This window comes from Dendrobates tinctorius, unplaced genomic scaffold, assembly GCF_039654945.1.
Source record: "Dendrobates tinctorius isolate UK_male_01 unplaced genomic scaffold, ASM3965494v1 ptg000064l, whole genome shotgun sequence".
Lineage (NCBI taxonomy): Eukaryota > Metazoa > Chordata > Amphibia > Anura > Dendrobatidae > Dendrobates > Dendrobates tinctorius.
Window position 1 is genome coordinate 16,627,642 of NW_027361732.1, and position 25,047 is coordinate 16,652,688.

Genomic DNA, 25,047 nt, shown 5'->3' on the forward strand with positions numbered 1-25,047 from the left:
TAATGTGTTGAATGTAAAAAAAAAACAAAAAACATACTACATACATACTACATATATACTACATTCATACAACATACATACTTCATACATACTACATTCATACAACATACATACATACTACATACATGCTACATATATACTACATTCATACAACATACATACATACTACATACATGCTACATAAATACTACATTCATACAACTTACATATATACTACACACTACATACATGCTACAAATATACTACATTCATACAACATACATACTACATATATACTACATTCATACAATAAACATACATACTTCATAAATACTACATTCATACAACATACATACATACTACATACATGCTACATATATACTACATTCATACAACATACATACATACCACATACATACTACATGTATACTATATTCATACAACATACATACATACTACATACATACTACATACATACTACATACATGCTACATATATACTACATTCATACAACATACATACATACCACATACATACTACATGTATACTATATTCATACAACATACATACATACTACATACATGCTACATATATACTACATTCATACAACATACATACATACTACATACATGCTACATATATACTACATTCATACAACATACATACATACTAAATACATACTACATGTATACTACAATCATACAACATACATATATACTACATACTACATACATGCTACATACACTCACTGGCCACTTTATTAGGTACACCATGCTAGTAACGGGTTGGACCCCCTTTTGCCTTCAGAACTGCCTCAATTCTTCGTGGCAGAGATTCAACAAGGTGCTGGAAGCATTCCTCAGAGATTTTGGACCATATTGACATGATGGCATCACACAGTTGGCGCAGATTTGTCGGCTGCACATCCCTGATGCGAATCTCCCGTTCCACCACATCCCAAAGATGCTCTATTGGATTGAGATCTGGTGACTGAGGAGGCCATTTGAGTACAGTGAACTCATTGTCATGTTCAAGAAACCAATCTGAGATGATTCGAGCTTTATGACATGGCGCTGAAAGTAGCCATCAGATGTTGGGTACATTGTGGTCATAAAGGGATGGACATGGTCAGCAACAATACTCAGGTAGGCTGTGGCGTTGCAACGATGCTCAATTGGTACCAAGGGGCCCAAAGAGTGCCAAGAAAAAATTCCCCACACCATGACACCACCACCACCAGCCTGAACCGTTGATACAAGGCAGGATGGATCCATGCTTTCATGTTGTTTACGCCAAATTCTGACCCTACCATCCGAATGTCGAAGCAGAAATCGAGACTCATCAGACCAGGCAACGTTTTTCCAATCTTCTACTGTCCAATTTCGATGAGCTTGTGCAAATTGTAGCCTCAGTTTCCTGTTCTTAGCTGAGAGGAGTGGTACCCAGTGTGGTCTTCTGCTGCTGTAGCCCATCTGCCTCAAAGTTCGACGCACTGTGCGTTCAGAGATGCTCTTCTGCCTACCTTGGTTGTAACGGGTGGCAATTTGAGTCACTGTTGCCTTTCTATCAGCTCGAACCAGTCTGCCCATTCTCCTCTGACCTCTGGCATCAACAAGGCATTTCCGGCCACAGAACTGCCGCTCACTGGATTTTTTTTCTTTTTCGGACCATTCTCTGTAAACCCTAGAGATGGTTGTGCGTGAAAATCCCAGTAGATCAGCAGTTTCTGAAATACTCAGACCAGCCCTTCTGGCACCAACAATCATGCCACGTTCAAAGGCACTCAAATCACCTTTCTTCCCCATACTGATGCTCGGTTTGAACTGCAGGAGATTGTCTTGACCATGTCTACATGCCTAAATGCACTGAGTTGCCGCCATGTGATTGGCTGATTAGAAATTAAGTCTTAACACACAGTTGGACAGGTGTACCTAATAAAGTGGCCAGTGAGTGTATATACTACATTCATACAACATACATACATACTACATACATACTACATATATACTACATTCATACAACATACATACATACTACATGTATACTACATTCATACAACATACATACTACATACATACTTACATACTAACAACATGCTACAGACATGTATACAGAGTAGTATGTATGTATGCTGTATGAATATAGTATATGTAGCATGTATGTAGTATGTAGTATGTGTGTATGTTGTATGAATGTAGTATATATGTAGCATGTATGTGGTATATATGTTGTATGAATGTGGTATATATGTAGCATGTATGTAGTATGTATGTATGTTGTATGAATGTAGTATATATGTAGCATGTATGTAGTATGTAGTATGTATGTATGTTGTATGAATGTAGTATATATGTAGCATGTATGTAGTATGTATGTATGTTGTATGAATGTAGTATATATGTAGCATGTATGTAGTATGTAGTATGTATGTATGTTGTATGAATGTAGTATATATGTAGTATGTTTTTTTTTTTTACATTCAACACATTAGCCGGATGATGGGACTACTACTGTACCATCATGGGCTAATGTGTCAATCACTGTCATTGTAGCAGGCATCGCCCAATGGGGCTTGTAGTCCCAACGGACGATGCCTGCACACACACACAAGACCCCCGGCAGGCCCGCACAGACCACCGGCAGCCGGCACAGGCCTCCGAGAGGCCCGTACAGACCACCGGCAGCCGGCACAGGCCCCCGGCAGCCGGCACAGACCACCGACAGCCGGCACAGGCCCCTGAGAGACCCGTACAGACCACCAACAGCCGGCACAGGCCCCCGACAGGCCTGTACAGACCCGCGAGAGGCCCGCACAGGCCCCGGCCGCACACACAAACACGCACAGTGTCCGCCCACGCACCGCCCACACTCTTCCCCCCTCCCGAACAGGATGTACAAGGAAAGAAAGGTTTTTTTAATTCCGATATTTCTGTCCCATTGACTTGAATGGGACTTCCGGGATCGGAATCGGCGATACCCGATACTTTTTTTGTATCGGGCCGATTCAATCCGATCCGATATTTCTGAATATCGGATGGTATCGCTCAACACTATCTCTGACACAACCACAATATGGCATCTGATCAGCCATCCACGATGAATCAACGTGCAAAGATACCAGGAAAGCAGATCTTCTCTGCCTTGCTGATTTTCCAGTTAGTGATCAGAGCACCAAGATGAACTCAAAGTGGTTTATTGTTAACGCATTTTGAAGTCAACTGACTCCTTCAGGCCAACCATATGTAGTTGTCCTGAAGAAGGAGTCAGTTGACTTTGAAACGCTTTTACAATAAACCATTTTGAAGAAATCTTGGTTCTCAGATCCTCGACTGAAAAATCAGCAGCTCTGAGAAAATCTGCTTTCCTGGTATCTTGTCATCATTTTATGAATAGGACATTTATGCAGTGTGTGAGGGAGGTTGCACTAGTCAGCAACAAGTGTCAAGGAGCCATTCAGACCACAGTCAACTTATACCAGAGCACCCATTTTAATTCCCAGTGCTGAATAGACACAGTCACTCTGTCATTAGTAAATTCTTGATGGTTTCTAGGTCGCTTATTTTTGTTTCCTACACAGACTAAAACATAACTGACAAACAAATGAAAACAAGATAATCAATAATGAAGGTGTACGGTATTTAAAAAGATTTTCTGTGTAGTTAATATTTAGCAAATAAGAAACTACCAATATTTTTGCATCTAGTGGAATTCAAAAAATGTTTGAGTTCACAATTTTTGTATTTCAATAACATTTCTAAGATGTTTTCTATATAAAGCAAGTCTCAGCTTTTACATCTTGTCTGCTTTGGGTGACATTCAATTTCTTTGTCTAATTTGATACTATCAATTGTGCCCTCTAGAATCCATGGTCTGTATGTAACAAGCTTCCATTCCTGCATAACTACTTTCTGAACAACTCTCTTAATCTGTTGGCCCTCACTGAAACCTGGATTCAGGATTCTGACACTGTCTCTCCTGCTGCTATTTCCTATGGTGGCTTACAATTCACTCATTCCCCGAGACCCACAAACAGACCTGGTGGTGGAGTCGGCATACTCCTGTCCCCACAATGCACTTTCCAGGTCATCCCCCCAGTTCCATCACTCTCATTCCCTTCTTTTGAGGTCCATACCATCAGGCTCTTCCGTCCCCTCTCCCTCAGAGTAGCGGTCATATACCGGCCTCCAGGCTCACCCACCCACTTCCTTGACCACTTTTCAGCCTGGCTGCCGCAATTCATGTCCTCAGAACTACCAACTCTTATCCTGGGAGACTTCAACATCCCCATTAACAGCCCTACTTCCACATCTGCATCCCAGCTTCTATCACTAACCACCTCTCTCGGCCTCTCACAGCTCTCAACCTCTGCGACACACAAAGACGGTAACATCCTTGACCTGGTCTTTGTCCGGCTTTGCTCAATGTCCTACTTAAATAACTCACCGCTTCCCCTCTCTGACCACAACATTCTCTCCTTCACGCTCACAAATCCTCGCCCTCCCCAGCACACTCCTACCTATCACACATTCAAAAATCTACAAGCCATTAACCCTCAAACACTTTCAGACTCCCTACAATCTTCCCTGTCCCCAATCTCCTCTTTTTCCTGTCCTTATCTGGCTGTTCATCACTACATCAACACTCTTACAATCACCCTTGACCAGGTGGCGCCCCTCACCATCAGAACCTCCAAACACAGAGTAAAACAGCCCTGGCTCACATCGCAAAATCAATTTCTCCAAAGATGCTCTAGGAGTGCTGAACGCCGATGGAGAAAAACCCGCACACCAGAAGACTTCATCCACTTCAAATTTATGCTAAGAACCTACAACTCTGCCCTTCACCTTGCCAAACAGACCTACTTCACCACCCTGATCTCCTTACTAGCCAACAACCCCAAAAAACTTTTTGACACCTTTCACTCCCTCCTCAGGCCAAAAGCACAAGCTCCTATCTCAGACATTTGTGCAAATGACCTGGCCTCCCATTTTATAGAGAAAATAGATAATATCCGCCAGGAAATCCGCTCCCAACCATCAAGTGCTGTGACTCACATCCCTTCCTGCATCTCCCCTGGCTCACTTTCCACATTTGATCCCATCACAGAAGAAGTCTCCAGACTCCTCTCTTCTTCTCGCCCAACTGCATGCACTACCGACCCCATTCCCTCACAACTCCTCCAGTCTCTCTCTCCAGTCATCACAACTCACCTAAGTACAATCTTTAATCTCTCCCTCTCCTCAGGCATTTTCCCATCCTCCTTCAAACACTCTATCATTACTCCATTATTAAAGAAACCTGCTCTCGACCCATCCTGCACAAACAACTACAGACCAGTCTCCAATCTCCCCTTCATCTCTAAACTCTTGGAGCGCCTAGTCTACTGCCGCCTTACCCGTTACCTCTCCACTCACTCCCTCTTAGACCCTTCACAGTCTGGCTTTCGACCCCTACATTCAACTGAAACTGCACTCATCAAAGTGACCAATGACCTTCTGACAGCAAAATGTAACGGTGAACATTCTCTGCTCATTCTTCTTGACCTTTCTGCAGCTTTCGACACTGTTGACCACCGTCTCCTAGTCCATAGGCTCCAGTCACTAGGCATTAAGGACACTGCTCTCTCCTGGTTCTCTTCCTATCTCTCTGACCGCTCCTTCAGTGTTTTGTTCGCTGGCTCCTTGTCATCTCCTCTTCCTCTCGCTCTCGGGGTACCTCAGGGCTCAGTCCTTGGCCCCCTTCTCTTCTCTCTCTACACGGTCCCAGTTGGACAGACCATCAGCAGATTTGGCTTTCAGTACCATCTTTATGCTGATGATACACAACTATATACGTCATCCCCCGACCTTACCCCCGCTGTAATACAGAACGCCAGTGACTGTCTGTCCGCAGTCTCCAACGTCATGTCCGCTCTCTATCTGAAACTTAACCTCTCAAAAACTGAACTTCTTCCACTCCCACCACCTACTAACCTCCCTAAATCTGACATTTCCCTCTCCGTGGGTGGCACCATAACAACACCCCGGCAGCAGGCACGCTGTCTGGGTGTTATGTTTGACACCAACGTCTCCTTCACATCCCATATACAATGTCTTGCCCGCTCTTGCCGCCTACACCTAAAGAACATCTACAGAATTCGCCCTTTCCTCACCAAGGAAACAACGAAAACCCTCACTATAGCATTGGTCCACTCCCGCCTGGATTACTGCAATGCTCTATTAATTGGCCTCCCCGCTACTCGACTTTCCCCTCTCCAGTCCATACTTAATGCAGCAGCCAGGGTCATCTACCTGGCTAATCGGTACTCGGAAGCGTCTGCTCTTCGCCAGTCCTTACATTGGCTGCCTATTCATTATAGGGTCCAATTCAAAGTACTTGTTCTCACCCACAAATCTCTCCTCAGTGCAGCACCCCCCTACATCTCCTCACTCATTTCTGTCTATCGGCCTAGCCAACCGCTGCGCTCTGCAAAAGACTTTCGACTAACCTCTGCACTAATCCGCACCTCCCACTCCCGACTCCAAGACTTTTCCCGCGCTGCGCCAATCCTCTGGAATGCTCTACCACAAGAAATTAGGACTATCCACACTTTGCACAGTTTTAGGCGCTCTCTCAAAATACATCTATTCAGAGCAGCCTATCACGTTCACTAATCAGTCATTTTATGTGCAAGTGTGAGTATATAGCCCATTCACTATCTCTGTCCCCCCCCTTTCTAATTGGCTGGACCATCATTGTAAATACATCATTGTAAATACACACCTGTACTTTGTATCTCCCCCACCTCATTGTAGAATGTAAGCTCTCATGAGCCGGGTCGTCTTATTTTACTTTAATTACTGTATTGTTAACGTTGTTACTTATGACTTGTGCTTTGAAACTGTTAAACTGTAAAGCGCTGCGGAATATGTTGGCGCTATATAAATAAAGATTATTATTATTATTATTATCAAGACATCAGGAAACATCTTCACCTTCTAAGAATGACTTGTATATTGTGTTATTCTAAGTAATCCATTTTCACAATCCTTGTCTCTTTGAAGCAGCAAAAAAATTTTGTAAAACATTATCTAAAAGGTTTAGGCAAGATTGGCCTCTGAAAGGAAACAAGATATTGAAAAAAGCAGAATTTCGATTTATCAGCAGGACATGTTGCCCTTCTTCTTTTACAGGAATCGTGTTCTAAAATTATTGCAGTGAAGAAATGAAGGTGTTCTCTAACATAGCTATTTAATAAACATCTTTAGGTTTTCAGTCCTGTTGATTAGAAGACTTAAAACATCCAGGTGATTGTTCTCAATAAGGACTGTGAGTTCAGTTGACTGCAAAGAAGCCCTGAATGTGCTGGGACCTTGAGTTTCACTTCACTGAATGGAAAATGTCAGCAAAGCTAATGATATTCAAACACTACAATAATTCCACTACTTGTGAATGAGCTAAGAAAGCTACATGTGAATGAGCTGGGATGGCTTCATGAGACATTTTGGTCATGTGGCACCTACTTTTATCCCTCTTCTGTTAACAAGGAATTTAAAATCCATATGGGATCAGTTTTTTTTTTGCACACCCATAGACTTATACCTGCAGTCCTCATTCGATACTTAGAAGAGAATAGTGCATGCTGCAATTTTTTCACACAGGCACTCAATGTGTGGGAAAAAAACAAAAAAGAACAAGCAAAAAAATAGGGCCCTCGCAACTTTAATGTTAAATTAATGTACGGAAGCACAAGTAGGCTATATGGACCACATACAAACATATACAGTTTTGCTCAAAAGTTTACATACAGAATTTTTGCTTTCTTGGCCTTTTTTTTAAAGAATATGAATGATAACACCAAAACTTTTCCTCCACTCATGGTTAGTGGTTGGGTGAAGCCATTTATTGTCAAACTATTGTGATAAAAAGTTCACATACCCTGGTGATTTTGACCTGATAACATGCACAGAAGTTGACACAAATGGGTTTGAATGGCTACTAAAGGTAACATCTTCACCTGTGACCTGTTTGCTTGTGCATAAAAGCTAAGTGAGTTTCTGGGATCCAGACAGACTCTTGCATCTTTCATCCAGCCACTGATGTTTCTGGATTGTCAGTCATGGGGAAAGCAAAGAAATTGTCAACGGTTCTATGGGAAAAGGTAGTTAAAATGTATAAAACAGGAAAGGGATACAAAAAGATATTGAAAGAATTGATAATAACAGTCAGCAGCATTCAAACTATGATTAACAAATGGAAAATCAGGGGCTCTGTAAAAACAAAACCACAGTAAGGTAGACCAACAAAAATTTTGTCCACAACTGCCAGGAAAATTGTTTGGGATGCAAAGAAAAACCCACAAATAACATTGGCTGAAATACAGGACACTTTGAAAACTAGCGGTGTGGCTGATTCAAGATGCACAATAAGGAGGCACCTGAAGAAAATGGGCTGCATGGTTGAGTCACCAAAAGAAAGTCATTACTGCACTAATGCCACAAAGTATCTCATCTACAATATGCAAAACGGCACAGAGACAAGCCTAAAAACTTCTGGAACAAGGTAATTTGGAGTGATGAGCCCAAAATTGAACTTTTTGGTCACAGCCATAAACGTCACATTACATTTGGAGAGAGGCCAACAAGGCCTATGAGGAAAGGAACACCATTCCTACTGTAAATCGCAGAGGTGGACCGCTGATGTTTTGGGGATGTGTAAGCTACAAAGGCACAGGAAACTTGGACAAAGTTGAAGGAAAGATTAATGCAGCGCGATAGTAGCAAAGACTGGAGGCAAAGTCGCAGTCATCAACCCAGAAGCTGTGCATGGGACGTACTTGAACGTTACAACATGACAACGATCCAAAATGCATGGCCAAGTCGACCTGTCATTGGCTACAGCAGAACAAAGCAAAGGTTCTGGAGTGTCCATCTTAGTCTCCTGACCTCAATATCATAGAGCCACTCTGGGGAGATCATGATGACATGGCGGCGCGTGCGCACTGTTGCCAAGGCAGCTCGCAGCTGTTCACCTGCTCATCGGTCCAACACAATTATGTGGGACGGCCAGTGCCTGGCCGTATCCACGCAACCACATCAAACCTTGTGTGACAGGGGGACGTGTTGTGAATTCGCTTTCTGGCCTACCTCTGGTTACTAGTGAAGGTAGTGGAGCTGGTTATATTGACAGAGGGGTCACGAGTTCTCTTTCCGGGCTCCCTCTGGTGGTTACTGGAGGTAATGGAGCTGATCTAATTAACAGAGGCCTGCCACCTGATAATGAGGAGGATGACTGGAGGACTGGATTTAAGACGGCCGACTCCCTTTATCCCTGCTGGTGATTTTTTCCTGCCTCCTGAGGTCTTAGTTTCCAGCTCAGTCCCTGCATGCTCAGCTAAGTGTTCTTTTGCTATTGTTCACATTTGATCTGGTTTTGTCTATTTCAGTTTTGTGTGTTCAGCCAGCTCCAGCTGGGGCTGTGCTGAATTTCCATGCTTATGTGAGGCTAGTTTCACACTTGCTTTTTTTTGCAGCGCGTTTTTCCCGCAAAAAAACGCATTGAAAAAACGCATACAAAAGCATACAACTGCTGCGTTTTTTTCAAGCATTTTTATGAGCATGCATGAAAAAAACGCAGCGTTTTTATGCGTTTTTAGTGCGTTTTTACCGCGTTTGCGTTTTTTTCCAACATTAGGTGGCCCCTCACACTAACCCAAACCATGACTTTACTAACCCTAACCCTGACCCTAACCCTGACTCTAACCCTAACCCTTAACCAAACCATACTTAACCCTAACCCAAACCCTAAACCCTAACTAACCCTAACCCTGACCCTAAACCTAACCCTGACCCTGACCCTAACCCTGACCCTGACCCTAACCCTTAACCAAACCATACCCTGATCCTAACCCTAACCCTGACCCTAACCCTGACCCTAACCCTAACCCTAACCCTAACCCTTAACCAAACCATACCCTGATCCTAACCCTAACCCTGACCCTTAACCAAACCATACCCTGATCCTAACCCTAACCCTGACCCTGACCCTAACCCTAACTCTAACCCTAAACCCCCTTAACTAACCCTAACTCTAACCCAAACCCCTAAATTCCATTGTCTAAACTAATGGTAAAAAAAAACGCATGTGCAAAAAAACGCATACATAAGCATGCCAATGCGCACATATGCTCACCATAGACTTATAATGGGTGTCTTGCTGTAAAAAAACGCATTGCGCGCGCATGCGTTTTTTTGAGGCAAGTCGGACGCTCAAAAAATGCAACAGGTTGCATTTTGTGCGCCCGAGCGCATAGCGCAAAAAAACGCATGCGCGGTAAAACGCGTACAAACGCATGTGTATGCGCACATAAGCGCATCCCATGCAGAGTATAGGAAAAAAAACGCATGCGCTATTTAGCGCTAAAATACCACGAAAAAAAACGCAAATGTGAAACCAGCCTTACTGCTTGTGCCAGTTTGTTTTTGTCCCTTATTAGATTGGCCTCTTTTTGCTCTGCTTTCAGAATATACCAGAGTGCTGATATAGTGGGCGAAGTCTAGTGACTTCAGTATTTTTCTATCAGACGTGTTGGGCATTTTTTGCAGGGTTTTTGAGTGATTGCAAACAGAGTCTTTCCTTTCCTGTCCTGTGTATGTAGTGTGGGCCCCATCATTTGGTCCGTCTATTTTCCTACCTGTGTTTGTGTTTTCATCTTGTCTCACCGACAATATATGTTTTGGGGCTATCTATTCCTTTGGGGTCTGCTCTGGGGCAGTTTAGATTTCCCCTTTCTTGCTTTAAGCTTATTTAGTTCTCCGGCTGTGTCGAGGCGTCTAGGATCATCGTAGGTACGCTCCATGGCTACTGCTAGTTGTGTGGATAGGATCAGGGGTCTGCAATCCACTTAGTTACCAACCTCTTTGGTTACCTGTGGCTTAGCTTGGTCTTGCTTTCCTCCCCGGTGACCCAATCATAACAGGGACGCCCAGAGGAGGAAGCCAGGAGAGAGTGCACATGCGCACACGTCATTGGTAAAGTGCATATGTGAACACAAGAGTGATGGAAAGTGCCCATGTGCAAGATAAAGTACCTAGACCAAGGTTGGAGGCTAAACCATTCCATAAAGGGGAACAGACATTTTTAAATAAACAATGGTAAATAGATTTTCATAGCAAAGTATTAAATACAATCCTTCATATATTATTAATTTGTCTGTTCATGTTGAACACAATAAGATAGGGAATTATGCATAGATATATATCTACAAGTGTGTCATGGATTATGTATGAATAACTGTTTACAAAAGTATGTAATATAATAAAAATATTTACATTAGAATTTCCACATAATATAAAGAGGTAGACAGACAATGTAGATGAGGCCTCTAAGGGTTTAGTCAGGATTCCTAAAAGGGTAGCATATATGTCTGGCACTGTAGAGTCCAAAGATGCACAGTGATGAAATAAATGTCCATGTCATGGGAACAGTAGGGAAGATGAAGACTGTAACAACTGGTATTAATCACTAATAATCACTAAAGAGGGAGAGGAACACATAAATAGGATTGCCATATTAAAATAATTAATAAAAAGTCATAAAATATCAGATGAAACCCAGGGGTGACAGAGACAAAAGAGACAATAGCTACAGAATTAGAGAAAGGAAGCATATCCCTGGGATTCGTTCAAACCATGAGGAGACATTGTTTCCAATATAGTAATCCACCTGCACTCTTTTTGAGCCAGGAGGCGTTCTATGTCTCCTCCTCTAATTCCACATTGAACATGCTGGATTCCTATCACCATGAAGGATTTAGGGTTACAGCGATGGAACAGTTTGTAATGCCGTGGTATAGTTTTCAACAGGGACAGGTCAGTAAGTGCTTCAGCGGCCAGTATATCATGTACGTGTTCCCTTGTACTGGACCTTGGAAATCAAGGTTCCCAGAGTCTAGAGGAAGAGTGGAGAGGAACACAATCCAAGCTGCTTGAGGTCTAGTGTGAAGTTTCCACAATCAGTGATGGTTTGGGGAGCCATGTCATCTGCTGGTGTAGGTCCAATGTGTTTTATCGAGATCAAAGTCAGCGCAGGCGTCTACCAGGAAGTTTTAGAGCACTTCATGCTTCCCTCTGCCAACAAGCTTTTTGAAGATGGAAATTTCTCCAGCAGGACTTGGCACCTGTCCACACTGCCAAAAGTACCAGAACCTGGTTTAAAACAACAGTATCACTGTGCTTCATTGGCCAGCAAACTCACCTGATCTTAACCCCATAGAGAATCTATGGGGTATTGTCAAGAAGAAGATGAGAAACACCAGATCCAACAATGCAAACAAGCTGAAGGCTGCTATCAAAGCAACCTGGGTTTCCATAACACCTCAGCAGTGCCACAGGCTGATCACCTCCATGCCACGCCGCATTGATGCAGTAATTGTTGCAAAAGGAGCCCCGACCAAGTATTGAGTGCATTTACTGATCATTTCAGTAGGCCAACATTTTGGATTTTAAAATCATTTTTCAAGCTAGTGTTATAAAGTATTCTAATTTACTCAGAAAATGACTTTTGGGTTTTCATTGGCTGTAAGCCATAATCATCAACAGGAACAGAAATAAACGCTTGAAATAGACCACTCTGTTTGTAATTACTCTATATAGTATATGGGTTTAACTTTTTGTATTGAAGAACTGAAATAAATTTACTTTTTGATGATATTCTAATTTTGTGAGATGCACCTGTAGCTCTGGAACGCTTCAATGGATCCCACTGATTCTGAGATTGTTTTTTGTGACATATTGTACTTCATGTTAGTGGTAACATTTCTTCAATATAACTGGGGTTTATTTATGAAAAAAATGAAAATTTGGCCAAAATGTTGAAAATTTTGCAATTTTCAAACTTTCAATTTTTGTCACTTAAATCAGAGAGTGGTGTCACACAAAATAGTTAATTAACAACATTTCACACATATCAACTTTACATCAGCACAATTTTGGAAACATAATTTTTTTGATAGGACGTTATGAGGGTTAAAAGTTGAACAGTGATTTCTAATTTTACCCCACAAAATTAAGAAAGCCATTTTTTTTTAGGGGCCACCTCACATTTTAAGTGAGTTTTGGGGGCAATATAACAGAAAATACCCAAAACTGACACCATTCTAAAAACTGCACCTCTCAAGGTGCGTAAAACCACATTGAAGTAGTTTATTAACCCTTCAGGTGCTTCACGAGAAATAAAACAATGTGAAAGCAAAAAAATAACATTTTACTCTTCTCACAAAAAATTTGCTTTGGAAACAAACTTCTTTATATTATGTGGAAATTCTAATGTAAATATTTTTATTACATAACATACTTTTGTAAACATTTATTCATACATAATTCATGACACACTTGTAGATATATACAGTGGGGAAAAAAGTATTTAGTCAGCCACCAATTGTGCAAGTTCTCCCACTTAAAAAGATGAGAGAGGCCTGTTATTGACATCAAAGGTAGACCACAACTATGAGAGTCAAATGAGAGAGAACTGGGAGAATTTGACAATTGGTGGCTGACTAAATACTTTTTTTCGCCACTGTATCTATGCATAATTCCCTGTCTTATTGTGTTCAACATTATGAACAGACAAATTAATAATATATGAAAGATTGTATTTGATACTTTGCTATGAAAATCTGTTTACCATTGTTTATTTAAAAATGTCTGTTCCCCTTTATGGAATGGTTTAGCCTCCAACCTTGATCTAGGTACTTTATTTTGCACATGGGCACTTTCCATCTCTATTCTGTTCACACACGCACTTTACACATGACATTTGCGCTCTCTCCGGGCTTCCTCCAGTGGGCATCCCCCTGCCACACAAAGTTTCATGTGGTTGCATGCATATAGCCAGGCACCGGATGTCCCACGTAATCGCGTCGGCAGGTGAACAGCTGTGAGCTGCCTTGGCAACAGTGCGTATGCACCGCCATGACATCATGAATGGCTCCCGCCGACCATGTAATCAGCTGAGCTGGACATATATGGAGGGACACATGACCTGATAAGCCACGCCCCATGAAGAAGTAACCCACCAACGAATTGTACGTTGGGGACTGTGGATTTGGCACACTCTGTTGATAGCCATGGGTAGCTATTAACATTAACTTTATGCTAACTTATACCACCATCACGTAGCCTACTTACCTGATTGCTGGACACATGCATGCATCCTTGGGCAGATATTCCACTGCCAAACACTGAACTTTTTCATGTGTTATCTTGCTAGATAGGTGTGGAGCCCTGCTATACTGTGGCCACAGAGCAGGGTTTCTTTTGGAGATCCATATCTCTTTGAAAAATATTTTATTATTACAAATGTATGAGATATTTGTAGATCCATCTCCACAGACCTAAATTGCACAGGATGCACATACGGAATTATGGATCCTCCATATAGTCCAGCCAAGTATATGATCTTTATTTGGGATGGGTATATTTGAGAGATTAACAACATTATCTATATACAGTACATTCCTAATATCCATTGTGCTTTACAACCAGTGCTACTGACCGCTCCCCCTGTGGGTTAATTGTCACTACTCAGCTCTCATCCTTACTCTTTGCCCATTTTTCTATGTATTTTAAATGTGTGCATTTTTCAAATAAAATCTTTTTTAGTTTTTAAATCATGTAGCGTATGTACTATTTTTTGAGGGTTTCTCGGAATTACTGTACATTAAATCAGATCTTGCCAAAGTGCGTCCTGGGTCCCCAAATTGTCTCAAATTCAACTGTTTATGCATCTTCAGGATGCAGATACCGGTGAGCACATTGATGGAACAAGGAGTCGTCAGCTCCCTTTTCAAATTTTGAGCCTGTGGGTCAGAGATCGCAGCAGAGCAATGACATAATTACTGTAGCTGTTTGGAGCTTCAGTACACTGCACAGACCTGAGCAATAGGAAAACATAGTTTGGTGAGTAGTTTTATTTATTTTTTTTAATTATCTGTACTTATGGGACATCATAGTGCTTAGGAAAACTATGTGGGGACACAATACTGCATCGGGGGAATGTGTATGATATCATACTGTATTGGGGGCTTTGTAGTGACATCATACTGCATAGGGGTTGTGTAGGGAACTCATACTGTGTGGTGGGCTTTGTGGGGTCATACAGCATGAAGGGCTGTATGGGAACATCACACAATGCGGAAGGCTATATGGGGACATCATACTGAATAGAAGGCTGTTTGGGTAATTCATACTGTGTGGGGTGCTTTTTGGAAACACCACATTCTGTGGGGTCATCATACAATGTGGGGGGCTTTGCGGGGACATCATACTGTTTGAGGAGTCGTGCAGTGATACTATGCTGTTTGAGTTGACATCATACTGTTTGATGAGTTGTATGGGGGCATCATACTATGTGGGGGACTGTGTCGGCATCATATTGTGTTGGAACCTTTTGATCAAGGCACCAGGGCTGAATAACAGGAGCAGTATGATTTGTAAACTTTGTAAAAACAGTCAATTATATGGTTTTGAATAGCTGCTATTGATAGGACATATTGTAACATGTATTCTTATCGTAACATGTATTAGCAGAAGCAGCTTGTCAGACATAAATGCTAAAAATTGATATAAAACAATTAATAATGAGATAGTGTGGCGCCCCTCAGGGTTCAGTCGCCACAGAGGTACTGCACCTCCTCCTGAGGTGTGGTACCCCACTATCCAGGTAAGGTGGAGACACCTGACCACACTCCAACACCTGCACCCCATGCCACAAAGTAGTGTAGCAAAGCACCTTCGGCGGCTCCCTGCTTGGAGTGTAGCATAGCACCCCTTGGTGGCTCCCTGCTTGGAACACGAAACGTGCTGGGAGGTGGGTGGAGATTAGTTCGCACAAAAGAGCGGGAAGAGTTGAGTCAGTCAGTCTTTCATTCAGTCAATGAGTGAGGATGTAGAAGGACAGAGAGTGAGAAAGAGAAGATCCCCGGGAGAGGGATGGAAGTTGGAAGTACTGCAGCAGGCCACAGTGATCTGGGTCTGCTGGCACAGGAAAGAGACAGAGAAAGGAAGCTTGATTCTCCATTGGAAAGAAGGATTAGCACGGAACGTTAAGAGAATAAGAGAACAAGGACCAGGGTTAGAGGAGAATACTTTTCAAGTTCTAAGCGCAAGGCCGTGTCTTTCTGCGGCGGCATCTGCATACTGCGGCACGGCCTGCGTACCCTATGTTAAAGATAGGGTACGCAGGCCGCATGAAGCCGCATGCAGAAATAGGCGGAGCTAACCGGAGGAGGCGGGGCTTCACAGAGGAAGTCCGCAGCCCTCCGTCCGCAAATGTGAAACCAGCCTAAAGGGCATGTCACACTAAGAGATATCGCTAGCAATATCGCTATAACTAGTGACGTTATAGCGATATTGCTAGCGATATCGCTGTGTCTGATACTTACCTACGACCGGCTCCCCCGCTGGTTATCGCTGATCTCGCGAAAACGTCCAGGACTGTTTCTCGTCGTCAGCTTCCTGCGGCGCTTCCTGCTGTGACGACGAGCGACGCGTGGAGCCGGGCGGGAAGACGTCAGGATCGCCGTGTCTGACAGGTAAGTAGCGACCCCCGACCCCTGCTATGTTGCTGGTGAGATCTGCCTGTGTGGCAGCTCACTAGCGACCACTTAGCGATGTACCAGCGATCCTGACCGCGTCATATCGCTGGTCGGGATCGCTGGTGCAACGCTAAGTGTGACAGTACCCTAAGTCAACCCCTTTAAACATAGCATTCTTCTACACTAATTGTTCAAGGAGGATCAGTGACTATCTACAAGATACCTGTGAGTCTGTAGATAACGGATTCGGTCATGTGAACCCTGTCTTTCGCAGTGAGCATTACTATGCTATAGACGCCCTCATTAACAAACACTTGTTGCGCATTTGTCTTTTTCTGATTTTCTGGTACCTGGATGTATCTATTGTATAACAGACTAGGTGATTTGCTGCAATGTGCACATATCTGTAACCATTTAAGCATATACTGTGCACATTTTCTCCCAGCCATTTTAAGCATATTTTATCTACTTCTGGACAATGCAATTTTAGTTGGAAATTAGACATGGTCCCTTGGTGATGCAGCTTTGAAGAGGCTCAAACCGCATTCAGCTTTTGCTTATTATTAAATGTTTGTGTTTCTCTTTCATTTACTCTCTTGCATTATGAGCCCAAAAGCATTGCACAGTCCATTGAGTCAAGTGCTCCTATGTGACATTTACTGTAAATTTATATGCTAATTTTGTCACACTGTTTGTTCAGACTTCTTAGTTATCAGTAATGTTTCCCTAACTGATTCCTTATCTATGGCAACAACATTTATTTAGCTTTTGTGGTGCATAAAAACCCTCCTTTTCTTTTCATTACTCCATGGATTAATACCTTGGAGTCAATGGCACACTGTAAAGCCTGCACATCTAACATGTATTGAAGGTAAAACAGCAATCTAAATTGCGCTGGATAAGAATAAGCCCAGTGGAAACGGAAAGTAATCTTTGGTTATCCAGTTATGCCTTTGTTCTCCAAGGAATTTAAAGAAGAATAAGAAGTAGCAGCCAACTGTGCTCATAGGGAACCTAAGGTATTGTGGAGCTGTGCCAGTGTCAAGCATTCGCAGGAGACAGGAGCCAGCACTTTGTCATTGTCACCGGCAAATGGTATGAAAGCCAAGCCCATTACTCTCTCTGCAAGGCCTCATGTTTTTTATATTACCAGGAACAAGCTTGTGACAGGCGACAGCAAACCCACTCTTAGGACTGATTTCAGATGTAATAAAACATATTCTGCTGCATTTAGATGCTGCCGCTCGTTAAATAGAAGGCATTTGCTTCTACATTTGCACCTGTTATCCATAGGAACAAGATGCTCTTTTTGTCTGCAGGTCTTTCCATTCATCTGGCTGAAAGTGCTGAAAATAGCAGGCCTGAAAATCCTCAGAAACAAGTACAAAAGCAAAGTTTTTTTTTTTGCTCCTAAATCGAATGCTGAAACAGGATTTTAATGCTCAGTTATCAAACTCAGAATCACATTTTGTGTAAGTGAGCATTCCGCCATAATAAAGAGTGATTATCAGTTCAGGAGGATGAGCAGCGTGTTCATTTACTAATTTACTTAATCATGGCTACCAGGGATGACCCCAAGCGTAAAGCTAAGAAAGATTCAAAGCTCTGCAAAACTCAATTAGGATGTTGTCAAGATAGGACCAGATCTTCAGTGACAACTGCAGCAGCATTATAGCTTAAAGCATGGCAGAACGTACAATATTTAATCAGAAATTATATTTCTTTGCTTTGAGATAATATACTTAAAGGGCTATTACAATCTTGTAAAATGATGTCATATTGCTAGTGGATTTACCTACTGAGGACTCCGACTAATTCTGGGAATGATTGGCATGCAGAATCGACATGTCATTAGTGCTCTATTCTGCTTCCTGCTCAGTGGCCACCTGGACACCAGCCATGCAGGGAACTGCAGCATGGTAATAAGACTGTCTGCAGATCCCTGTGTAGGTACGTGTGCTGACTGGGGGGTGGTCCCTTTCGGCTGCGAGACAGACTGGAGACAGACACAGGAATCCGTTCAATCAGGTCCAAACTTTATTCGGTGTCCTCCTGACATCCACGGCATGCATGACAGCTTCTTACCCTAAGGAAAAAATAAGGAAAAAATAAAAAGAGAAGCGCAATGAGTGTACCTGTGTTAAAATTGATTTCCCTAACTAAATGAACAGGATGCTCACCTGAGGAAGACGGCTGTGACCGTAGAAACGCGTTGTGGGTATTGGAGGCAGAAATAAAGCTGATTTTTAAAACCTTTTTTATGGTTTCTGCCTCTCCTTTAGCGCTCCTATGGACCGCTTTGCTGCAGCTTTTAGCTTCTTCCCCTAGGCCCGGATATCCGGTATCCATCACTTCCTGCTGTTACTATTGGCAAAGCCCCTCCAGGTTCCCTCACTGTGGCTGCCTTAAGGCCCACGGCTACAGCGCTTCCCCCTGGCTAAATCTGTCCGCTGCACACCTCTCACTCTTTTGTGTCCAGCCGTCCGATACCCAAACCTTCCGTTAGTCACTGCTGTCCTCTCCTGCGGCTGTCTTCTCAGGGCCACCCCCCTCTCCGAGTAACCGTCTCTATTTCTCCTCTGTCCTTCCTGAGCTTCTCCATTCTCCGTCCTCTCCTGAGCTCTTCTCACTTCTCTCTTCCTCCTGGGAGTCTGCCCTACCCCTGGGACTCTCCTTCCTTATATATCCTCCTCCTGGAAATCCCCTTCCCAGTCCCTAACTCTGCCCACCATGACTAATCAGTTTCTCTAGCCTAAGGCCTGCTGTTGAATCCTTTTTTCACTCTTCCCTGTCTCCATCTTGTGGCCAAAACCCGGTACTAAGTCATCCTGTACTAATTTCCAGCTGTTAACCATACACATATAATAAAGCATAGTGCACATCATCTTTTACATGTCCTTCCCACTTCAGACAGGTCCATAGGTCAGTCCACTCCCTACATACTCCCTTCCTTTGACCACTGTCGTCCCCGACAATCCTGTATCTTTTGTTTTCCTTTCCCACTTTCTTTTGCCCATGTGGATGGCTTGCCCAAGCAGCACCTGGAGCCCTCTAGCTCGACACAGGGCGTTGGGCAGAGCCGGGAGTAGTTAAACTCCGAGTAGCTGACGGCTACCCACTGGTGCAATCTTCATTCATTGGAGTGGGATCACCCAGACTCCTCAACGGGTGTTCTCCCCCACTATTCTCACTTTCCAGAACTGTGCTCCACTCTAGGGGTGGGATGATCGAAGCTCTGACCTTCCGGGTCACCGCCCTCCTTGTTCATCCGCTCCAGGTAGTTACCAACTAGGACCTGACCTTTGGACCACTGTCTGTTCCAAATCATAAACTTTCTTATCCCATTCAATTTAGGATTAGTCATGGCAAGCATTTTTTTCCCACTTCTTCACATTTTGGACCTCCTTCCTGAACATTTTTCAATATAACAATTTTACCAACTCTTCTGGTAGCATTTTCATTATTTTTGTTACATACGCTCATTACCTCTACTTTTAAATATTTATTTCAACCACTATTATTAATTAACATTTTCACCCTTAACTATTCAGACTAATATCTTTGGCATAATAGTAACCCCCAAATCTTGATACAGACATTATCTACTATTACGAGAACATTTGCAAATACAAGAGCGCCCCCTTCCTTTATGAGCAGTACCCCCAACACATCCCTTCTGCATCAGGAATAGGGTTTCTTACCCCCCAAGGAGACATGAAACAGTCCCATGCTGCGCAACGGCATGCAGCAGTCCTGGTAGTCCGTGAACATCAACGGTGCTCCGGACCATCTCCCAATGGCCGTTCTTCGCCAGCAGGAGGGCACCCCACAGCTGTGAGGGCCCCCAGGATGCCTGGCAGTCCCTGGGCCACGAGTGTCCTTAGTGCCCGAGACCCAAGAGTCCACCTCCCCTTCACAGAGTTTCGTATTCTTCGGGGTACACAATCACGGCTACTGCATAGTAGCCGCGGGGGCAGTATTCTTTATGAAAGGACACCCAGTACCCCACCTGCAGGACCCTCCCATGCTTAATGGAGGCTGCATTAAGTTAAACTTTGTGGTCAGTCTCTGCCTCTCTAATAAACCCATAGCCCAGCTCGACATTGGTATACACGAGCCGCCCGTGGCTCTGGGGGACAGGCATGGTGGTCTCCCCCTTCTCATGGAGGGCAGCCCAGATCTCCCGCTCCTTGTTCTTCTTCTGGGCGATGATGTCAGCAATCCAGAAGGACGGCCCCGTGTAGGCCGCAGGCCCGCTCGACGCCGGTGACGCGGGGCGGGGAGAAGCTGGGCGAGGAGGCCAGGGGTCGATGGCGCGGATGACAGCCGGCCCAGCATAGGCTGCAGCTTCGTCGGTGCCGATGTCGGTGAGTGAGCGGAGACCGGACTGGGAGGCTGAGACTAAGGCGTGCGGGCCTTAGGCCTCGCACCTCCCTTGGGCTGGTAAAGTAGGACAGGGCGGGGCCAGGTGAGGAGGTTGGGAATCAATATCGGGAACTTTGGGCCTAGTGTCTGGAAGGGGCAGGGTGGCGGGGCTGCCTGCGGTGTCGCCAGCTAGGGTGGGGAGTCGCTCACTTTTCGCGGCGCCGTGGCTTCCGGTCCCGTCGCTTGGTGTCCGCTGTTGCTCTTCATCCCCCCATCCGGCAGGACCGGCCTCCAGGCCCGATGGTTTTACAGGACACGTCAGCGGTGGTTTCTCCAATGGCTGCTTTGGCACGGCCGGTGCTGCGGGCTCTTCCCTCCGCTCCGCAGGTCCAGGTGTCAGCAACTCCAGCTTGGTCCGAGGATCTCCAGTCTCGGTAAGTGTCCGGTATGCTGACTGTAATTCCCAGGCACAGGTGATGTGGCGGGCCTCGACCTCCCGCCGCCATTGCCACTCTATCCATCAAAAGCCACGGCAGCTGCAACGTCTCATCGTGTCCGTTCTTCCGAGGCTCAGTGGTGCCAAACAGCTGCACCCAGCCTGATAAATGGTGTCACTCCCGTTCCTGGGTGGGGCATGGGCCGGTCCCTCCGCCCATTTTCCAGTGTTCAGTGGGAAAGGGCGGCTGTCACTTGTAGTACACCGCTCCCCCCAGGGGCGGGTTTGGCATAGCTGCCCCTGGTAGTACAATTTAGCGTCAACCTCCTCTATCCCAACAGTCACCATTTCTGGAGTCTCTTTCAGGGTCGTCTTCAGCAAGGTCAATCACAGTCCTAAATGGTAATCCACTCAGGCACAATCTTCAACCTGTTCAACTCAGGTCCAAAATTGTAATCCACTCTGGCAAACCTTCAACCCGTTCAGTTTGGGTCCTTTAAATCTTCGGCGCACTCTCACCACTGGTGTATTAGGCGGTGATGATCCTGCTGACTACGCCACTTGTAGGTACGTGTGCCGACTGGGGGGTGGTTCCCTTTGGCTGCGAGACAGACTGGAGACAAGCACAGAAATCCATTCAATCAGGTCCAAACTTTATTGGGTGTCCTCCTGACATCCACAGCATGCACGACAGATTCTGCCCCTAGGCCCAGGTATCCATCACTTCCTGCTGTTACTATTGGCAAAACCCCTTCAGGTTCCCTCACTGTGGCTGCCGTAAGGCCCATGGCCACAGCACTTCCCCCTGGCTAAGTCTGTCCGCTGTACACCTACTCATTCTTCGGTGTCCAGCCGTCCAATACTCAAACCTTCCGTTAGTCACTGTCGTCATCTCCTGCGGCTGCCTTCTCAGGGCCACCCGCCTCTCCGAGTAACCGTCTCTGTTTCTCCTTTGTCCTTTCTGAGCTTTTCCTTTCTCCGTCCTCTCCTGAGCTCTTCTCACTTCTCTCTTCCTCCTGGGTGTCTGCCCTACCCCTGCGACTCTCCTTCTTTATATATCCTCCTTCTGGAAATCCCCTTCCCAGTCCCGTAACTCCGCCCACCATGACTATACAGTTTCTCTAGCCTAAGGCCTGCTGTTGAGTCCTTTTCTCACTGCTCTCTGTCTCCATCTTGTGGCTAAAACCCGGTACTATGTCATCCTGTACTAATTTCCAGCTGTTAACCATACACATATAATAAAGCAATAGTTCACATCATCTTTTACATGTCCATCCCACTTCAGACAGTTCCATAGGTCAGTCCATCCCCTACACCTGCATAGCTGGGTACCACTGTGCTGGTAAAACATAGAAAGGAGCAAAACATGCACCAGTTTTGCAGCCCCTTCTTTTTTCCAAAGCACAGTTCCCCACCAATTATAAAGTGATAGCACACAGGTGCTTCTCAAAAAATTAGAATATCATCAAAAAGTTAATTTACTTCAGTTCTTCAATACAAAAAGTGAGACTCATATATTGTATAGAGTCAATTATATTACATTACAAACAGAGTGATGTATTTCAAGTGTTTATTGCTGTTAATGTTGATAATTATGGCTTACAGCCATTGAAAACCCAAAAGTCATTATCTCAGTAAATTAGAATAGTGTGTGCCGGTGACTTCCAGTAAGCGAGACGCTGGGTAATCCGTGTCCGTGAGTACTACACACGTGCCCCATGCGATTGACCGAATACAGGACAGACCCTGGTACCCTGACCGTACCATTAAACTACCTCTGAGCCACGTGGGGCCCATATCAGATTGTGACCCCTTTTTTCCGTCAGCCACTTTGGGTTCAATTGACTGACACTGTGAGGAGAGTGGTGCAGGAGTCTCGTCGAGTTAGAGCGTGCTGTGGCCTTTACTGTTGCTTGGCCACTACAGAATATGGACTAGGGGCAGTGGAAGGTGCCGGAGACCAACCACTGTCACCAGAAGATGGGGGCATTGTTGTCTGCTTGACCCCATTAATGAGGACACTGCGTCGGCCATTGCCGACACCATTGAGTTTGCAGCAGGAGCTGCAGTATTAGGACTTCCTTATACGTTTGCTAATATTTGAACCGTTGTATTGTACTGTGTCTTTAATACTGTTTAACTCTTTAGCTCCCTGCGTGGAGTATTTCCCCTGTAAATAAACCTGTTAACTCTTGCTCTAATGCCTGCGTACCGTCACTGCATCCCGGGTTCCTGCTTGTTACCCTTTACACCTCAAGTAGCTTGGATTGTGTGCCTCTTTACTGTTCCTCCAGACTGAGACCTTGATTTCCAAATGAAATGCAACATTTACTTTGATCTGAAAACATCACCTTGGACCACTGAGCAACAGTCCAGTTCATTTTCTTCTAGGCCCACCAGGTAAGATGCTTCTGGCGTTGTCTATTGTTCATGAGTGGCTTGACACAAGGAATGCGACACTTGTATCCTATGTCCTGGATGTGTCTGTGTGTGGTGGCTCTTGAAACAATGACTTAGCAGCAGTTCACTCCTTGTGAATCTCCCCCAAATTTTTGAATGACCTTTTCTTAACAATCCTTTCAAGGCTGTGGTAATCCCGGTTGCTTGTGCACCTTATTGTAGCACACTTTTTTCTTCCACTCAACTTTCCATTAATATGCTTGGATACAGCGCTCTGTGAACAGCCAGCTTCTTTAGCAGTCACCTTTGTGGCTTACCCTCTTTGTGTAGTCAGCAGTCTTCCCCATGATTGTGGAGCCTACTGAAGCAGATTAAAGGGCCTTTTTAAATGCTTAGGAAGCCTTTGCAGGTGTTTTTTGTAAATTATTCTAATTTACTGAGATAACGACTTTTTGAGTTTTCATTGGCTGTAAGCCATAATCACCAACATTAATAGAAATAAACATTTGAAATAGATCACTCTGTTTGTGAAGGCTCTATATAATATACGAGTTTCACTTTTTGTGTTGAAGAACTGAAATAAATTAACTTTTTGATGATATTCTAATTTTGTGAGAAGCACCTGTATATTAGGGAAGGTGATAAAACACGATGATAATATAAGAAAAACTTGTGAATATTTATTTGACACAGTTATTTGTTAAGCAGCAGTCTCGGTATGTCTGAATGTGACATGTGTGTGACAAACTGGATCGTCAAGTCAATTTAGATATCTGATTCTGTCACCCACTTTTACTGTTAGTGCTAGTAGAGCATATTGAGCTATGTTACAAAGCTTAAAATTATACCCTCTCTCATACTGGAAGACACTGCGATGTAGATTACTAAACTTTAATTTATTAATTAATTCATGAAATTCTGAAAGTGGAGATATCTCTACTGAATTGTCTGTTTTAGGGAACATGGATATGCTCTTGGTTTGAGCAGACGTATTAAAGTAGAGCTCCTGGTTTCCTGATACTATTCTATGGAGATTCCGGTGTATTTATTGGTCAATTTCACACTTGAAGATCCTGGTAAAGAGGGACTATGCTGATGCTGGACACTCCTGGGTGTCTTCTGGTGCCTGGTGGTTGGGGACTGGGTTGCTGAGGGACTATGACGTGCAGTAAGGAGATAGGGAAAGAAGAAGGTGAGCAGCAGGGAAGCTCTCAAAAAGGAGTCCCAGCATCTTGTGGACGTGGCAGATGGATGTTGACCGAGACGTAACAGTCAGGCTGGTGCAGCATGCTCA